Source organism: Podarcis cretensis (genome assembly GCF_951804945.1).
Source record: "Podarcis cretensis genome assembly, chromosome: 9".
In the NCBI taxonomy this organism is placed as follows: Eukaryota; Metazoa; Chordata; class Lepidosauria; order Squamata; family Lacertidae; genus Podarcis; species Podarcis cretensis.
This window is the reverse complement of record NC_137178.1, coordinates 50,971,687-50,989,978: the sequence shown is the minus strand read 5'-3', so window position 1 is coordinate 50,989,978 and position 18,292 is coordinate 50,971,687. Positions and strand designations below refer to the sequence as shown.

General features: G+C 40.6%; 1 protein-coding gene across 20 annotated transcripts in view; it reads right to left on the bottom strand.

Moving 5' to 3' along the window:
* TENM3 (teneurin transmembrane protein 3) overlaps positions 1 to 18,292 on the bottom strand; it is a 1,288,912-nt gene that overhangs the window by 867,165 nt on the left and 403,455 nt on the right. For all 20 annotated transcript variants that reach the window (XM_079991304.1, XM_079991293.1, XM_079991322.1 and 17 more), the window contains exon 3: positions 594 to 759. The gene's annotated coding sequence lies outside the window, so the exon portion shown is untranslated. The remainder of the gene's footprint in view (positions 1 to 593; positions 760 to 18,292) is intronic.

Here is an 18,292-nt window from a genome sequence, read left to right as displayed (position 1 = left end):
AGAGAACACCAGATGGCTGCTATTCACTACCCCCATAGCTTTGGTTCTAACATGACACAAAGGAGTACTGATTATTTTTCTTCTGTATTTTTGTAGATGTGGGACAAAACCACAAACCTCTGAACTGCAGCAGCAGCAGCAGAAACAACAAAAAAATATTTGGGGGAGGGGTGAGTGTCATGGGTCTGCCTGTGTGTTCCATCTACACTTCCTATACTAGCTTTTTTGGAGTGGGGGGTGGGATGCATCAACAGAAGCCTCAGGGAATAGTACATAAGTCGTCTTTGAGAGAGACAGAGGCTTTCCTAAATCTCGAGCAAGGCAGTGATTTCATGTTGCTCATGTAATCTGCAAAAAGCATTAGTATGTGCCTTTAAGTTAAAAATAGAAATGTAGGTTATATGGAATAGTGATTAAAACAAAGAAAGAAAAATATTGTGCATAATTTTTTTCTGCACACATCCCCAATGTTTACCCCATGTAAAAACACAGTTTTAAGCAATGTAGTGCCCTCAGGCCACTACAGTCCCCCCCCCCCCCAAAAAAGAAGTTCTCTTTCAGCAGGGAGCTTCTTTCCCCTTGTGGTCACTCACCAATATTTACAAGGCAAGGTCACTTTGGATGCCAGTGGCAGTTGAAAGAGCAAGAGGAAGAGGGTCACTTTTTGTCTTCAGTGATCTGGCTGATTCTGCCACTGTGATAGCCGACAATGACATGACACAAGGGAATGGTTGTCGCAGTCTCACACTCCCGGCTCTGCTGCGGAGACCAAACAGAACAAAAACAAGGAGAGAAATATATATATATATGTTATTTTTTTCTTTCCTTGTGAAGGTAATACAAAAATATGAAAACATTTTATCTTTGGAATACCAAAACAAGAGAGCTTTAATCTTGACTATGAAAGCGGATATCTAAAACTTACTTTAAAATTGGGATTTAAACAGACCCCCTAAGAAATGGAATATCCTTCTGTAAAATTAATTAATTACGTTGAAAGCTTGCTGGAAGGAGATGGCCATAAACATCTTACACACACAGCAGGTGGTAGAGAGTAGACAGAAATGATGATTTTATTAAAATTACAGGGAAAGACATTTGCAGTAAAGAGACACATTTTGGGCGGAAAGGGATGGATGGCAGTGTCTATAGGTTCATGTAACCAGTGAAGAAATATAACAAGGCAAGAGACTAATGAGAGTTTTTATTTATTTATTTGCATTTTTATATCGTCTACAAGAATTATTACCTATATGCCTGATATGTCCTAAAAAAACCACACTGTGATGAATAAATAAACAGCTCTAGAAATCTTCAATAGGGTGCTTTACCTTGCAGGGAATATTATCATTGGCTTTTGATACAATTTCTGCTGCAGGGAAAGACTTTCAAAGCTTGGAATGCTGAAGTATTGCCAGGCGCTCAAAGACCCCCTGCTGTGCGCGTCAAACTAAGAAATCTCTCTGAACTTGTCGAATTAAAAGTCATCTCTCTCTCTCTCTGCAACCCCTGCATGAGCTGGGAAGCTCTGTCCTCGTTTTTTTTCTTTCTTTCCCAGGCCCTCTATGATAAACAAATGGAGCCTGGAGCATTTTTATTCTTTACAGGCACATAATTAAAATTCTTCTAAAAATGTAATTGAATGCAATAAATTTCAAAAGGAGGTTCTAGTTAACAATGACACTAAAATGGTTTGAGTCGGCCGCACTACTTTACCATTCAAATGTCTTTCAAAGGTAAATCAAAACAGCTTGTTAAGATCTGGGAACGGGGTGTGTGTGTGTGTGTGTGTGTGTGTGTATTTATATATATTTGTACGCCATCAAGAGGATGCTCCTAACTTAAATATCTCAGCAGGATTTATGCTTTCTATAATGTCATATTAATTACTGAAACCACAAAACAGTAAACTATTAAAACAGGAACAAAGCAAGCTGAGATCCCTAGTCATTATTTATCTATCCCTCCCCCATGAAAGAAGCTTTATTTTTGTTTGTTGTACCGTTTCACAGCAGCACTCTTTTAATTCACCCACAACAGTGTATATATTCACAGCCTTGCAACAACTCCCAAACCTGCTAATGACCACAAGGTTAAGCTGTTGAGCGTGCAGTTAAGAGCTGTGGAACATTGTTAACAATTAGTGGGTAGCAAATTACAAATGGCAAAAGAATAATAAAAAGATTCTCTGCTCCCCCACCCTCAGATCCAAATATTTAAGGGACTTGGTTTTTTTTAAAAAAATCACACCTAGAGAGGAAAATAACAGAACATTCCCTCTCCTTTTCATGTCCTACCTGAAGATTTTACTTGGCACTACTGACTACAAAATACTATACAGAATTCATTATTTTTAGAGATGTATTTAGATAGGCTGTAGACAGAATATGTTTATAGTGTCTGTGATAACCAATGTGTGCTGATAGGCAATTCTGTGATGACTCATAATATGATGACTGATTCAATAGATAATAAAGCAATTCATATCAATTAACAATATAGGAAGTGAATGTATTACAATTTCTAATTGGAACAACTGATCATTGTAGTAACATACATCATTCTTTAACAAAGGCTATTTCTGAATACAATTTACAGTTTGCCCAAGCCCTGCTTGGGTGCAGTTGGCCTTTATCCCCACCCTGGCTCCATCCCTCAGCTTGCCCCTGATGGGCAATTACAAACTTTGTGATGGCTGGGGAGGTTTCAGCACCAGGTTGCAACCACCACCCACTTTCTGACCAGGTAAGTGGCCATTATGTGACCCATGAGAGCAGCAAAATAAGCCAAATCCTTATTGACAGCAGCAGACTGACTGGAATTGCCCCTGACTGGAATTGCCATTGTTAGTGGGTAAGTAAGCGGTGTGAACAACGTGCAAGGCTCAATTAAGATTCCTTTGTTCTAAGGGACTTTGCCCCGCAGTGAGAGTATTTCTAAGGGACAGGATGTTCTGCCTTAGCTCTGAGCCAGCAACCTACAGTCAAACCAGCTCTCAGTGTAGATAACTGATGCCGTGGATACAGATAACTGATGCCACTGTGGATACAGTTGATGAGGAGTGTCCCACAGCTAGATGAAGTAGCTTTGTTTCTAGGAATCGTAATTGTGTGATTAGAGTGAAGAAGGGCCTAGCAAAGCTGTCCCCTTCTGGGTACAGGTCACAGGTAGATGTGGACAGGAAATAAAATTGGTGTGAGCTCTCACTCAGAAGTTGTTCTGATCCCAAATGGCCTCACAACTGCTCTAATTCAGATTGTGTTTTTTGGGGGATCCCTCTAACTACGTAGCTTGAAGCTGGGACATTGGAGACTGGCAAAGGCAACGATAATGGAGGGAAGGGAGGAGAGAGCATTGCCTGAATGGTGGAGGAGCAAGTGGGATGAGCTACGGAACTGCTGTGATCCAGGTCCTCACCCATTCAAGAGCACAGGGACTGCAACACGGGTCCATGGAGTACAGGACAAACACCCATTTTCAAGCCAGTGGGTTAGCCATGTAAGAGACTCTTATTTTCCAGAAGGTGGTGGAGGACAGGTGAAGGTGGCTGGCGGCACAGACTAAAATTGCCTCAGTTCACAGCTATCCATTGTTGGAACAAGTTGCTCACAGAGGCTCTCCCTTAGTGCTGCAACAACTTTTGTCATCTTTCCCAGTGGGATGAACAGGACCTGCTCAGAGAGATAAAGTTACAGAATGGAGGCCCTTTATTCAGGGCTGGGGAACTTCTAGCCCATGAGCCAATCATGGCCCAGCAGGGGGTCCAAGTTGGTCTGTGAAGCCACTTCCCCCAAACCTTGTCCAGCTGACACCAGCCTGATGGGTGGGTGACTCTAGCTGATAGGCAGGGGTTAGCTCTGCACTGACCACAACCACCAATGCACCCAAAGCAGCAGGATTTAACCACTGGTCATCAGTTGATGAAAAGTGGGTGGAGGTTAAATCCTGCTCAGATTCCAGCAGAGAGCATGACTGAAATCTCCATTCATCAGCTGATGACAGTTCAGAATTACTTGTTGCTGTTAGACCCATCCTGCTGGGTGCTGCTTCATCAATGTGTTCCATGCCGGGACCCCTGCAAAGAAGCCTGTGAAGAGCAGAACTGATGTCTCTGCTCATCAGCTGTTAAAAAGAGACTTCAGTCCTGCTGAGTGCTGCTTTGCCAGCTGTGAGGAATGCATTGAAGAAACAGACTCCACCCCCATGGCTCAACTTGGGCAGATGGCCAGGACTGTGGGCAGGTGTGAGACCAATGCAGCTCTCAGTACAGTTCTTTCTGTTAGTCCCATGATCATATTAGAAAGTAGTTGTGTTCTGCCATCAAGCACTGCCATGAGTTACTTTTTGTTTTCCAGTATATTCCTTGTCAATAAAATTCAATGTAGCACAAACAAATTTTTATTCTGAAAGTGTGGCCCAGAGGATAAAGTTTGAGAAAAACTATGCTAATGTGTATTAGTGTAACAGGAGTCAGGCTGGGAAATAATGACACTTTTATTTCCTGTGCAAGTTTGCTTGTTTTGTTTAAAAAATAAAAATAAAATATGGGTTCGTTTCTGGAGATAAAGAATTTGTATGTGGGGATGCAGGAAATATAAACAGAAAAGTAAGCACACTCTTTTCTCTATAAATGTGCATATCTGCATACTTGAATTAACTCTCGTGTGTTAACAAAGCTATTCCTTTTTGGATGAGAACAATTATATTCCTCCATGCATGTAATCTTTCAATAGAAGTTAAAGATGGCGTCAAATGAAGGAGACAGAGTGGAAGAAGGAAAAGAAATATCAACAGCCAGATCCTACACATGTTTACTTGGGGAAAAAATCTTTCTGATCTCAATGGAGCTTATCCCACGGCAAAATGGAAGAGGGGAAGAAAGAAGAGAACTGCTTTTCATTTCATGATTCTCCCTCGTCGAGAGAAAAAAGGAACCTGTAAAACATTTCATAGAAAATGTTCAGACTGAGAGATTTCATGTACCAGTGGTTCCCAACCATTTTGGTGCAGTGGGCACATTTAAATTTTTAAGAAAGTGCCATGACTGCCAGTCACAAAATGGCTGTCACATCTAAAAGAGCAGGACAAGAAAAGAGACAAGATCATAAAATGGTGTGGTTATACACCCCATTGGCCACACCGTCAATGGGGGGGGGGGGGAAGAGACCAAACTGCTAATTCCAGCCTCAGGTGCATTGTGGATTTTTATGGAGATACTATTGAGACCTTTTGTGGGCAGCATAGAAGGTATGGTGGGCCCACTGTTTCCATGTTGGCAATCCTGCCATATAGGATGGGGGTCCTAGTGACAAGATTATGCTGCTTGATGCACACTCAGTTGAATCTTTGAACAGATGATACGTGCATTAAAAACTATACAGGTCTAGGCTTGTCTGCATAATTGAGGAACTGCAAAAAGTTGAGAAAAGGCTTAAATAAAAACACATCATGTAATGGGCTAAATGAAGATGGAAAACAGGCAAAGACAAAAGAAAAGCAATTATGAAAGTGTGTCTGTAATATGTAAAAGCAAGCAATTTCAAATAGTACAAGGACAAAACAATTGGGAATATTTCTAGCTTAATTTCCCACTTTTGGCTTAAAATGTTTAGAATGTTTAGTTTAGAATGCACATTTCATTTCTATGCCTTTGGTGTGCAAAAACTTTTATTTCCACTGGTGAACCAGTCAACATTAATTCCCCTATCTAACTTCTCATTTGAAGTGCTCTGGCAAACTTTTCAGCATCAGTGATTCAAAGGTTCCTCAGCCTTTGTTTCCACTTGTAAACTGACAAAACCTGACATTCGTGGCTATATACTCTTACATGGTTTTGCTGATCTCTTCAGTTCTCCTAGAAATGCACAAAAATCTCTTTTGACCATCAACCAAATGTTCACATGGATTATTGCAGAGGCCAGCTAGCACTATCTGGATTTCTGTACTGTCAGAAATGACAACTGAGGCAGGTAAAAAATAAAGATTATTGAAGTGAAACATTCAAATAAACCATTTTACTTTGGGGCAGCCAAAGCAGGTAACCGATGAATGATTCTAGAATCTGAAACTTTCAGTCTTTATTATTGAGGATTAGTGAATACTAAACTAAAGCTCTTGTTTTAAGTAAGTAGAAGCATATCCTGCACAAATGCACCTGGACTGGTCAAATATTCTGAAGCTTTGCTAATATATTTTTTTTTACTTGTCTCTTTTATGAAAACAATGGGTTTTCTTCTTCCACAAGATAAGATTCTTCTGTTTTATGTCATGAAAGGGGAAGATGCTAATCAAATGCCTGATCCCTACAGGAATTACAAGAAATTGCAACAAAGGACCAGCACTTTGCTGTGTGTTGTGGGAATGTTCTTCATGGGAATATAAGCATATACTTCAGAATTTTTTGGGCCATGATGACCAAAGGAATAGTTTAGTATGCTAGAAAAAGGTAGACATGTTTATTAAATAAACCTTTTGATGGTAGATTTCTCCTGTCTTAGTCAGTCTAGTAACCAGGAAAGTATTTTATTGGTTTATAAGCTGATGTTCTTGCTCAGTAACCAATAGAACCTCCCCTAAAAATCCCCTCCCGAATGGGTTGTATCTAGCATTTACAGGATGCTCTAGCTAGAGGAAGATGAAGGCAATTTCACTAGTTCCTCATTCCTCTGGAGTTCCCCAAATCCCTTCAAAAGTTGTTCTGGAAGGCTGCAGAGCAAAGGAGGAATCAGACAAATTACCTCCAGTGGATTTACTGGATCTCTGTTCATGGAATTATTTTGTTAATGGAAGGGACACCCTGGATCCAACTCAATGATATGTAGATTTATTGGTTCCTGATTGAAAATTCATTTGGTGAACTGGAAAATACTTAATTGTCAGCTAAATCTATCTAGTGATGAGGGCAAGTCTCAGGCTCCTGTCCCAAAGCATGGCAGTGACTCTTGCAAGCCAGCAAGCCAGAGATCTTTATTCAGGCTAATAGCAGTACACACTCCAAAGCAAACAGGATCCAGAAGTTCATATTCCAAGGTTCATGAGCAAGGAAAGAGGTTCACAAATGAATGGAAGCTACAAAGATGTCCCAACAGGTGATACATCCCACTCACTCAGCTTTCAAACAACAACAACAAAATGAATTTCTTGTATCCCGCCCATCTGACTGGGCAGCTTCCAACAAAGTATAAAGACAACAAAACATCAAACTTTAAAAGCTTCCTGATGTAGATTAATGTCAGGGAACTGCCATCGGAGAGTCAGGTGGCAGAGGGGCTCAAGGAGGCTAGGAAACCCTCGGATGCAGAGGAAGGAACCAGCAGGGGGAGAGAGTGAGTTCATGGAGAAACTCAGTCAGAGGGATGGCTCCAGGAGACTTCCAGTGAGAACAGCGGGGAGGTCTCAGGACCTCCTCTGGGTACACCTACTCCTCGCAGGAAACTGTCACGCCGAGAATCCCGAAGGAGAGTGTCCGTTAAGGAACTCTTATGTTGGCGCAAATTCCGGAAACGCCCACTGACAGATTCTGCCAGCGATTGAGGGAGTCATGCTTTGAGGGCTCCCGTAAAGGCAGAGCTTTGAAACCTTTGCAAAGCTCTGAGGGATTCAGCTTTTACGCACAAGCAGCTCATTATCCCATCACAATTAAGATATCCACTAAAGGTCATGTGATTCTTTATCTTTTTGACATATGATGGGAGGATGTTCTACAGGGCGGGTGAAGCTACTGAGAAAGCCCTCTGCCTGCTTCCTTGCAATTTCACTTCTCACAATAAAAGACAGAATGAGGAGGTCTCACTCACATGATTCTCTTGCCTGTCTTCCCTAGATGCAGCCTTCTCTCTTTTGTAATGAAATTTACCCATGCTTTGTATAGTGGAACACAATTTAGTTATATTGATGCAAGTGGAGGGCAGGATGTTGTACACCTCCAGCACCTCCCTCTCATTCCTCCTAATGGCCTCTGGTGTAGTTGTGTTCTACTTCCACTGTTGGAGACAGTGGAATACAAGCTGCTGGGACTCTCAAGTGGGGTGAATGCTCTTGTACTTGGGCTCTGTTTGCAAGCTTCCCACAGGCACCTGGTTGGTCATTGTGAGAACAGAATGCTGGACTAGATGGGCTTTTGACCTGACCCAGCAGGCTCTTCTTATGCTCAGTGTTACTGTATTTTATGTTCTTATGTACAGTATGTCATCAAATTATGAATAAAAATTACATTTTGGGGCTGCCAGAAACCCCATTATTAATTTGCCACAAACCTGACTAAGCATATAAGAGAGGGGTTTGATTCCAGGGTGAACTCTGGGGTTCTGGGACACCCCAAATTTCTGCCTGTGTGAATTTGGATACTTTATCTGACACCTTTTACTGCATTGTGCCTGTGCATAGCATACAGATGCAATGATCATACAAAAGTTTAAACCGTGTAACAGTCTGCATTATTAAAGTAGCCTCGTGCTGTAACAACCAAATTCATGGGGATTTCTTCTCACTTTTAAATCTCAGTTGCCTTTTTTCCTTCATAAAGCACAACTTTGATACTCATCTGGAAATGCTACAGAAGCATTCCACATCTCCCAGTGTTGATATTCAGAAGGGGAGGGGGGGATGCAAAAGGACCTTATCTCCAATGCAACACATTCCCTTTTATAAAATATAAAATATCTTCAGAATGTAGTCACTTAATATCATCTATCACTTCTGTCACAGTTTTCTTAAGATTTCTAACCTCTCCAACTTGCTCCTCTTATTACACACCATATGATTTATGAGTACTGCTAGTAAGAGAGACAGCTGTGAGATTAGCATTGTAACCGATCCCAGATCACCTTAGGAGCAATTGCTTCTGAAACAGGCTGTCCCTCTGAAATGAAATTACAACACATTTTGGGGTGATTCTGACATATACTTTTAAAATATTTTATGCAATTGACAGGAAAAGTAAAAAAGATAATGAACCAGAGGATTTAAAAAAAATGAATTTAACTGATTTTATTTCCCAGTTAGACTGTTTAATTGAATTTCACAATCTACTAGCTACTTGGGAATTACAAGCTATGATGAACCATTGGGAGGGAAGGCTGAATGGTGCTCCAGTGCTGGCATCTGTCACCCTTTCTGATCTCCAGAACGCTGCAGCTAATCTAAATTTGCTCCAAGCACAAGTAACCTGCCCACTATAGAACTGTGGGCTACATGAATCTTAGTATGGGAACTACCAGAAGGCTTTCTGTTGTAAGAAATGCCTGAATGGTTAGTGATGTGCTGGCCAAAGACTGACTGGGAGGAGGATTTAGAGAGTTATGTGAAGTCTATGGAGAGTTCCCCTTTCCTTTGCACATTGAAGGTCTAAGAGCAGATTGATCATACTATTGCTTTGGAAACATGCTGGAGATTTCATTGAACAAAGATAAGGCTAAACTTACAGCAATTAAATTGGAAAAGGCAACCTCCCTATCAGCAATGTAATTAGATTAATTAATTGCACTACACAACCTATTAGGTATTTGGCAATTTTTGTTGATAAGAACCATAGAAAAATACTTTTTTATCATTATTGTCTATTATCTGAACTTTTCTGGTCTTTATGCTACTACTAAAAAGCGAAACAAAAGCAATCCCCCTGTAATCAGTAGAAAAGAGAAGGAAGTGGGATACTAAACTTGTTTCATTCTTATCATACAAATAAGCCAATTCAGCAGTCTGACTGGATAGAGAAATATGGCAGTTCTTCCCTCCCATTCAGACTTGTTTGCTGTAAATTACCATTATGTGATCTAATTTTGATAAAAGAGCAATAGATATAAACAGAACACATTAGGACCATTTATAGTAAGTGCTTTATTGAAAGCATGGGATAAACTTTGGAAAATGCTAACAATGAATTAATATATCATTATTAGCATCTGTGCTGAATGAGGAGGTATTTAACCCGTATCATTTCGGGAACTTTGATATATGGGGACTACATAACTGAGACATATTTAAGGAAAACACAGTTTTATTATATGAGGAAATAATAATATATGTACAAAGCTACTGTTCTTTCAATATCCACAAATTAAGACATTTTCTGTCCACCTGCTGCATGCAATTTTAACATATTAGCATCAAATGCTAATTCAGAAAACCTATCAACTGATGAAAACTAAAAGCACAACATATACAACCTAAATTGTGGAATAGGAGTTCTAAGATGTTGCTTGAAAAGTAAAGCAGCTGAGATGGCAAATTTCTTTAGACCTGGCAGCTCTACCTTTCCTGGTTTTCAACCAGGCATTGTTCTGGGCAGGTATTTACACATGATTCTGCCATCTCCTAAGTAGCTTGTTGGGCATTTCATTGGCACTCCAAAGCTCCTGCCTGTTTTGCCATCTCCTCTGTTCCTGTAGACCTGGAGGTGACTAGGTGGGATGTGAAAGCTAACTAGGAACACAGGCGAGTGAGGTTGAGATCTGTGGTAAGGACACATTGATCCTCAGGTCTGCTGGCAATGCAGGAGGAATCTGCTAGGGGCTCCTGCTTTCCCATCTCCTCATCCAAGGTGTTTCTAGGTCTGAACAAAGCAAATCCTGACAATTATTATTATTTTTTTACAAAAAAAGAAAAAAGCAAAACCCCAAACCAACACTGAACTCTTATGTTTTCTTTAACTGCTGTGGGGGAAAAGGTGGACATGAATGAGGAATCACAATCTTTTGCAAGTTTTTATTGAGGAATATGGGGGGAAAGGTTGTTTTGACTTGATTTATAGTCCAAAAGTTCATTGTCTTTCAATAAGAATTAGGGAGCAATTCTGCAGCCAGCACTCAGCCATCTGAAGCACTGTAGGAAGAGGTTTAAATGTGATTTCCATGAAATTTTTTAAAATATATATAATTGCAGATTAATTTGGAAGCGGCATGGAATGAACTTAGATGCAAAAGTGACACAGATCAGAAATTGATTCACTCATCCCTATTTAAAATTTTGCTTGTGGGTACAAGAGACTGAGACAAAAGAACTGACATAGTTTGAAGAAGGTGTTTTATTTATCAACACTTTTTCTTGAATAGCCTTAGGAGAAACCTTGCTAGAGAAAGGGTTTTTTGTAGACTGTGGAATAGATGGCAAAACCTGTATCTTACAAAACGTAAAATTAGCATTTGTTCAGCCATTGTAGACTATTATAAATCTTCATATCTAGAAGTTTTTCCTAGATAAGGTGCACAGAAAGCAAACTTCCTGTTGATAGGATCATACTTGCAGACAATACACCATTTCTGGTCGGAAACACAATTACCCAAAGTAAGAAGCAGTGGGGAGGATATAGAGGTTTTTATCCAAATGACATCATGATGCATCACCACAGCCATGCGATGGGAATAAATGGCAAAGAGAAACTTAGATGCAGAACAAAGAAAACAGCTGGGAGCACACAAACATCAAAGGAGAAATACCACGTAATAAGCAAAAGGGAAGCTGGGGTGCATAAAGTAAAAAAAGAAAAGCTCTTAGGTATTATAATGGAAAACCTTAAAGCAGGGGTGAACAACTTGCAGCTTTTATCATACATTTATGAAGCTCTTAGCCTAATTCCATGCATATGGCAAGGAAACAGAAAGATACTGGCAGAAAGAAAGAAAGATAAGAGATGGGGTTCCTCGTTTGTGTTTGGTTTTACCCACTTTAACTCTGGTTCCATTGATCAGTGGCTCCACCAGCAGGGCCACACTTCCTTTTGTCCCACTGCTTTTCCCTGGGAAAAACGCTGTGTTCAATCAGAGCAAACGGCAATTCAGGTTTTCTCCAGATTGACGTTTGATCCAATTTAGAGCTAAAAAGTGGGTTTTCCCCCCAGGAAAGGAGTGGGGCAAGGGGGAAATTGCTTGGACCTGTGCTTTCTATGCAGTGGAAGTGTGGATGAGTTCCCAGTGGTGCCTTAGTACTTAGAGCACTGGATTGGATTTACATCCCCACTTGGCCATGAAGCTCATTGGGGTGACCTTGGGCCAGTCATGCTAACCTACCTTACAAGGTTGTTATGAGAATAAAACAGGGAGGAAGAGACCTATGTACAAAACCCTGAGTTCCTTGAGGAAAGATGGGATTCAATTGTAATAAATAAAGAATTCTGACTGGAATGCTTGCAATTAAAAAAACACCAGTTACAGATATGCAACTTTTAAATACCTATATAGTGTCCATGCTTTTGATGCTTTTGAATTATGGTGCTGGAGGAGACTCCCATGGACTGCAAGAAGATCAAACCTATCCATTCTTAAGGAAATCAGCCCTGAGTGCTCACTGGAAGGACAGATCATGAAGCTGAGGCTCCAATACTTTGGCCACCTCATGAGAAGATAACTCCCTGGAAAAGACCCTGATGTTGGGAAAGATGGAGGGCACAAGGAGAAGGGGACGACAGAGGACTAGATAGTGGTTGGATAGTGTTCTCGAAGCTACCAGCATGAGTTTGACCAAACTGCGGGAAGCAGTGGAAGACAGGAGTGCCTGGCGTGCTCTGATCCATGGGGTCACGAAGAGTCGGACACGACTAAATGACTAAACAACAACTACAATAGTGGGGCCACTAGGTGGCGCATCGGAAGATGGCTGACAATAACATCTCTCCGACCCACACGAGGTAATTTGGAGGCTATGATGGGGGTAATTAGCCTCCTTAACCCCCCCAGGATTATGGGGGGGACGGCCCTTGCCTGCTGTGCCCTATACCACCCCCGAATTTGTGGGGGTGGGGGCACTAGGCACAAAGCCCTCCTGTGGGATTTTCGGCACTCCTCGACGCCGTCCCCGATTCGTGCCGCTGGTTGCAATGATCTTTAAAAGAAATAATTTGGACATGATTAATTGCACATACATCAAGGAAAAAGGGGAGTAAATACTGCTGACAGAAGAGATCTCTGATAACAAGACAACAATAAAATACAAGAAGAACGTCAAGATACGGTAATGACTGAGGGGGGAGGGGGGGGAAAACCTGCCTCTACCTTTTTATGTGATTTAACAAGAATCCCCCTCCCCTAATGAGTCAGAAATGAAGGACTTAAGCTGTGGATTTAAGGCTGTGTGGAGATAAACTTTCGATCCAAAGCAATGTTTCAAGATGAAGCTGGAAAGCTAAGAGTTTTGGAGTGACGCAGTCAGGAAAAAATGCCGTTCGCCATTTTGTGAGGCATTGTGGGAGCTCTTGGGTCTGGGAGGAGAAAGAGAGAAATAGAGTTGTTTACATATCGTGAATCAACTCCTCGGTGGGACTTAAGAGCGACAAATGCCAAAATTTACGATGGATAAAGTGATGTTATCTACGAAGGAGATATATGGAAACCATCTGGACTTAGTGGAGGAACGGGAAATCCACACGGGATTATTACACTTGCTATCGGCTTAAGGAGACTAACAGAAGAGATCGTAAAGGAAAAAGAGAAATTATACGAACAAGATATGATGTGGCAACACCAAGATAAGACTGGATAGAATTATGAACTTTGTTTGGACTGATTGGGACTGATTTGGACATTAACGCAGTAATAAGAAGATGATCTGAATTCCCCTTTAGATCTTGAAGTATGGGTTCCCCCAACAAAATTTAAAAAATTGGCTTTGTAATTCGGAATTTATATGATGTGATTTAATTTGATGTGATTGGCCAGTTAATAAAAATTATTTAAAAAATAAAAAATAAACAACAACTACAATAGTGTCCATATAGAACTATATGTTTATGTTTCTGGAAAGCTTTATATAAACAGGGAAATAATATACGCTATGAAGAACTGCTCTGACAAAGACTATGTCTAGTTTTGCTCACATATCTACAGCATAGTGTTTTACAAATGTTGATGGAATGGACCAGGTGGCTGCTTAACATAAAAAAGTCAGAAAAATGCCTCTAGAAAAACAGAAGGTAGAGCCAGGTCCTCAATCAAATGGTATTTCGCAGCAGAGGTTGATTTGACAACACATAGCAAATGGTGTATGTGGACAATAGCCAATGAAAAGGCCTCTGAGGGGGAAGTTCAGAAACATTGCTTAGGATTAGCGTTAACAGATACAACCTGACTGCTATTCTCCTTAAGCTGTCCTGATTTTAAAAAACTGATGGGCCTGCAAACATCAAGGCCATGAGAAACAGTTCCCTGACTTCTTGTAGGTCAGAAGGAATTGAGAACTGAAGGATGGGTGAGATGGAAATAAGATACCATTTTAGTGAGCTATGTGGAGAATAAAGTTGCCATTGACACTAAAGGTCAGCACTAGGCCCCTCACAATATGTGGAAGAGTGCTTGGAACACAAGGCAGCTTTCTTGCTGATGGATACTAGAAACAATCAAACCATTGCTATTGTATTGCCCTCCCCCACTCATAGTGTGGGGCACTCGATAGTTCTGTCAGAATTAGTAGCTGTCAGCACTTGTTCCCACGAGGATGTTAAGCTTCAAAAAGCAATGGTGACATGCTTGCTTGGTAATGTTCAGGCAGTGTGAAAAGAATTCATCGTATCATTATTTATTTATTACACTGATAATAAATGTAAAGCACTGAAATTGGTGTAACCGGTTCCACTCCTCCCCCCCCCCCCGCCATCTCCTCAGAACTAAGCTGGGTCCTACACACTCTAAATGCAATGGGGAGGTTAGATGAGAATTGTGTGGAAAGATGCCAGACCCAACCTTTGAGGTCTTTACAGATGCGAGAATGTTCTATTGGACAGGGTAAGAGTTGAAGCTCTATGGTTAATGTTCTAGAATGTTCCTTAAGCTTGGTTTGCACAGTTGCTGAACCTTTGTGGAAAAGAGCAGAGGCTATAGAAAAGAACCCAGTGTAACAAAGCTCCAGTTTCCTATATTGTTGAGAGAAGCAGACAACAATTGAGAATAAAATTGAACAAATGTCAAAGATTAACACAGCTTTAAAAATGAATTCAATGCTTGTGTTTCATGCACTGTGAAATCATGCTGAATAGCTCTATGTTTACTACATTCCTTAAATGTTAGTTATTTTCCTCTCATTCCGACAAGCTGTTGCTGGTCTTACTGTTAATAAATTATTTGGTGATTTGCCAGAAATATACAGTATTAATTACCAAAATATGTAGAGAACTATTTTAGGAAATTCATTCATAGCCTATCATAAATACCTGTTGGTAATACAGAACCTCATTAAGCCACTTTCCATTTACTCTCAAGAAGAGAAACATAAGGAGAATACAGTACATTGCAGTGTTTCTCTGAATAACCTCTTTTGTGTGAAATAAAACAATTTTTTGTTTGGGGGAAAAAAAACCACTGTAAGAATTTGGAAGTATTGGAATGAACAAAAACACACATGCCACCTTCAGGGGTTTTGAATCAAATTCTCTTAAGCTTTTGCCAAGCCTATTGAAGTGCTAGGACTAGCCACATTTCTAGTTTATCTTTTATAAAACTGGGCTCCATATATAAGCTTCCACCTGGTAATGACAGTGATATAATGCTCATGTCATCAAATGAGTTTCTAACAGCACTGTGTTACTTATCTTCAGAGCCATATTACTTTAAAGATCATTTCCTTTAAAAACAAACAAAGCATTCCTTTGTAATAAGAATTTCTAGAAACACGTTCAAGAAATCAGTGGTTAACAGGGACAAAATCAGTATCATACTCCCTTACAAAAGTTTGCTTTCAAATGGAAAAGATCCAAAGAAAGAATAATCGATAATAGCCTCCAAGTTCTGTCGTATCAAGGTTGTCATTTGTTCTAAGCTCAAAGCATGACGGAAACTTATATTCTGTCAAGGTCTTCTAGATTTGGATTAAAAAAATCTTTATCTCCATTTTACTACAGTTCCCTTGTTGAAACCATTCTCCATATGCACTGGTTCAATCCCAAAGTATGGCCATCCATTAGGGAAATTGCTTAGGAAGGCATACTTTGGGTGTAGATTATACTTCTGTCACTCTCTGTTGTGCCAGTCAGGAGAGGAGTGGTGTATCTTAGTGTCATTTGTGCATTAAGGATCTTTGAAACTGACCTTTCCAGTCACATGGTTACATGCTAAAGGAAAACGTGGTACAAAACAAATCTATTTACATCAAATCAGGTACATTTCTTAATGATCACCACCGCTTAACCAGACATTTATCAGATGGTTGCCTAATCAGGTTTGTAGGATGCATTTTGGTTTTGAAGGGACACTGGGATAGGCTCCTAGAGACACAGTTGCTACTACCTCTATGTAATAGACAATCGTGACAATTGTGGGGACAGTTTTAATTCCAAGATATCTAAATGTTTCCAAAGGGGGTTCTCCATCACACATTTCCTATCACAATCTGAAGAAAGCCACACAAATTGAACTCGTTTGCTTTGTTTATACAGCACACGGAATATATGCAATTGAACCCTCATTTGCAAATGTTTACTCTATCAAAAGCATCATTAGGCTATATTTTCTAGGTAGCATGCAGAGTAAACTAATGCACATCCAGACTGCAGGTGTTGATTAGACATTTTCTGTTCAAAATGAGAATTACAAACACTGTTACATTTAAATTGTACTCTTTTTTTCCTCTAGAAATAGAGTTAATTAATTCCACAGGGACTAAGAAATGCAGAAAGCCTAAACTTCAGTGAAAAGGCAGGTTAAGAAGAAAGAATGCTGAAGAGACACGCTACCTTAGCTGATTTACCAAAGCCTGCTTGCTTTCCCACTTGGTGGCAGTCAAAAGTTCCCTGGGTTGTTTGCAATAGTGTAAAATCAAAATAATTTTCATGGAGAGCAATATATTAAAACAAATATTTGGCTTGAGTGACCTGGCTACATACAGATAATGATGTTTCCCTGGATTGCTTGTATTTCTGAGTAATATAAACAGGGATTTTTCTTCTTTTTTAATGTTTGCCGAATAAGAAAACATATTAATGGAAATTTACTACCTCTCTCCTTATCAAACGTTAAGCAAACATACATTGCTATTTGCTCCTCTAGGAGAAATACAATCACATGCATGTCTACTAGGACGTTCACTTAGATTTACTCCCAGGCAAGTGCATATAGGACAGCAATCTCAGTTGCCATGAAGTAGTTTCTATTATTCAAGATAAAACCATTCTCAAGAATGGTTCACCTAGTAACAGGGTTCATTCATTGGGAGAACGTATGGAAGCTGCTAATGTAACCAGAAGGAAGGAAGGATAAAAATTGTGAGAGCCACAGTTTAGTGTTTTATCCAATGCTGGAATCTTCTGCTTGTACAATGAGACTTCCTCTACCTCTTAACTATTCACTGCCCCGCTCCCACCAGAGCTGAAATTCCAATAGGGATTACATGACTTGCAAAAAGGGCATCTAAATCTTTATACATACCCTCTGTCTTATACTAAAAGGTAAAGGTAAAGGTACCCCTGCCCGTACGGGCCAGTCTTGACAGACTCTGGGGTTGTGCGCCCATCTCACTTAAGAGGCCAGGGGCCAGCGCTGTCCGGAGACACTTCCGGGTCACGTGGCCAGCGTGACATCGCTGCTCTGGCGAGCCAGAGCCGCACACGGAAACGCCGTTTACCTTCCCGCTGGTAAGCGGTCCCTATTTATCTACTTGCACCCGGAGGTGCTTTCGAACTGCTAGGTTGGCAGGCGCTGGGACCGAGCAGCGGGAGCGCACCCCGCCGCAGGGATTCGAACCGCCGACCTTTCGATCGGCAAGTCCTAGGCGCTGAGGCTTTAACCCACAGCGCCACCTGCGTCCCCCTGTCTTATACTGTATGTGTCTAAATTCTGGATCATTCACTATGTGTCTCAGGAAGTATAGGAGATCCTACAGGGCCACTCACCTCATGACTAGCCACCCTACTAAGTTGCTCAGTCATTGTTCACCGTGGTGGCAGCCACCTTTCCACTGTTGGTGCTGCACCTCCACCTGCTTCAGGTAACGTAATGCTTGGTCTGTCTGGTGTGCTACTCTTTATTTTCTGTTACATGCATCTTGTAAACGCTAAGCCTGTGTCCGTGGCTCTGCCTTAAACAGTCATCACACAAAATTTACGCCAGCAATAATTAATGAAACAGCTGAGGTTTCATTTCTTTGCAGACACATAAAGGCCTTCCACTGACTTTTCCATGAAAAACATGCCCACAGAATTGCGCTCAATAATTTTGTTCAAAACCAAATTACTATTCTCTGGGTTGTGCTAATATTTGTGTTTTGGTATTACGGCATTTTTTATTCTCTTGCACTTACATATTGTACTTATTTTTAATGCCCCGTATCTTCAAATTAATATGCCACCTGCTTCCTTTCAAAAATGCACTATCTT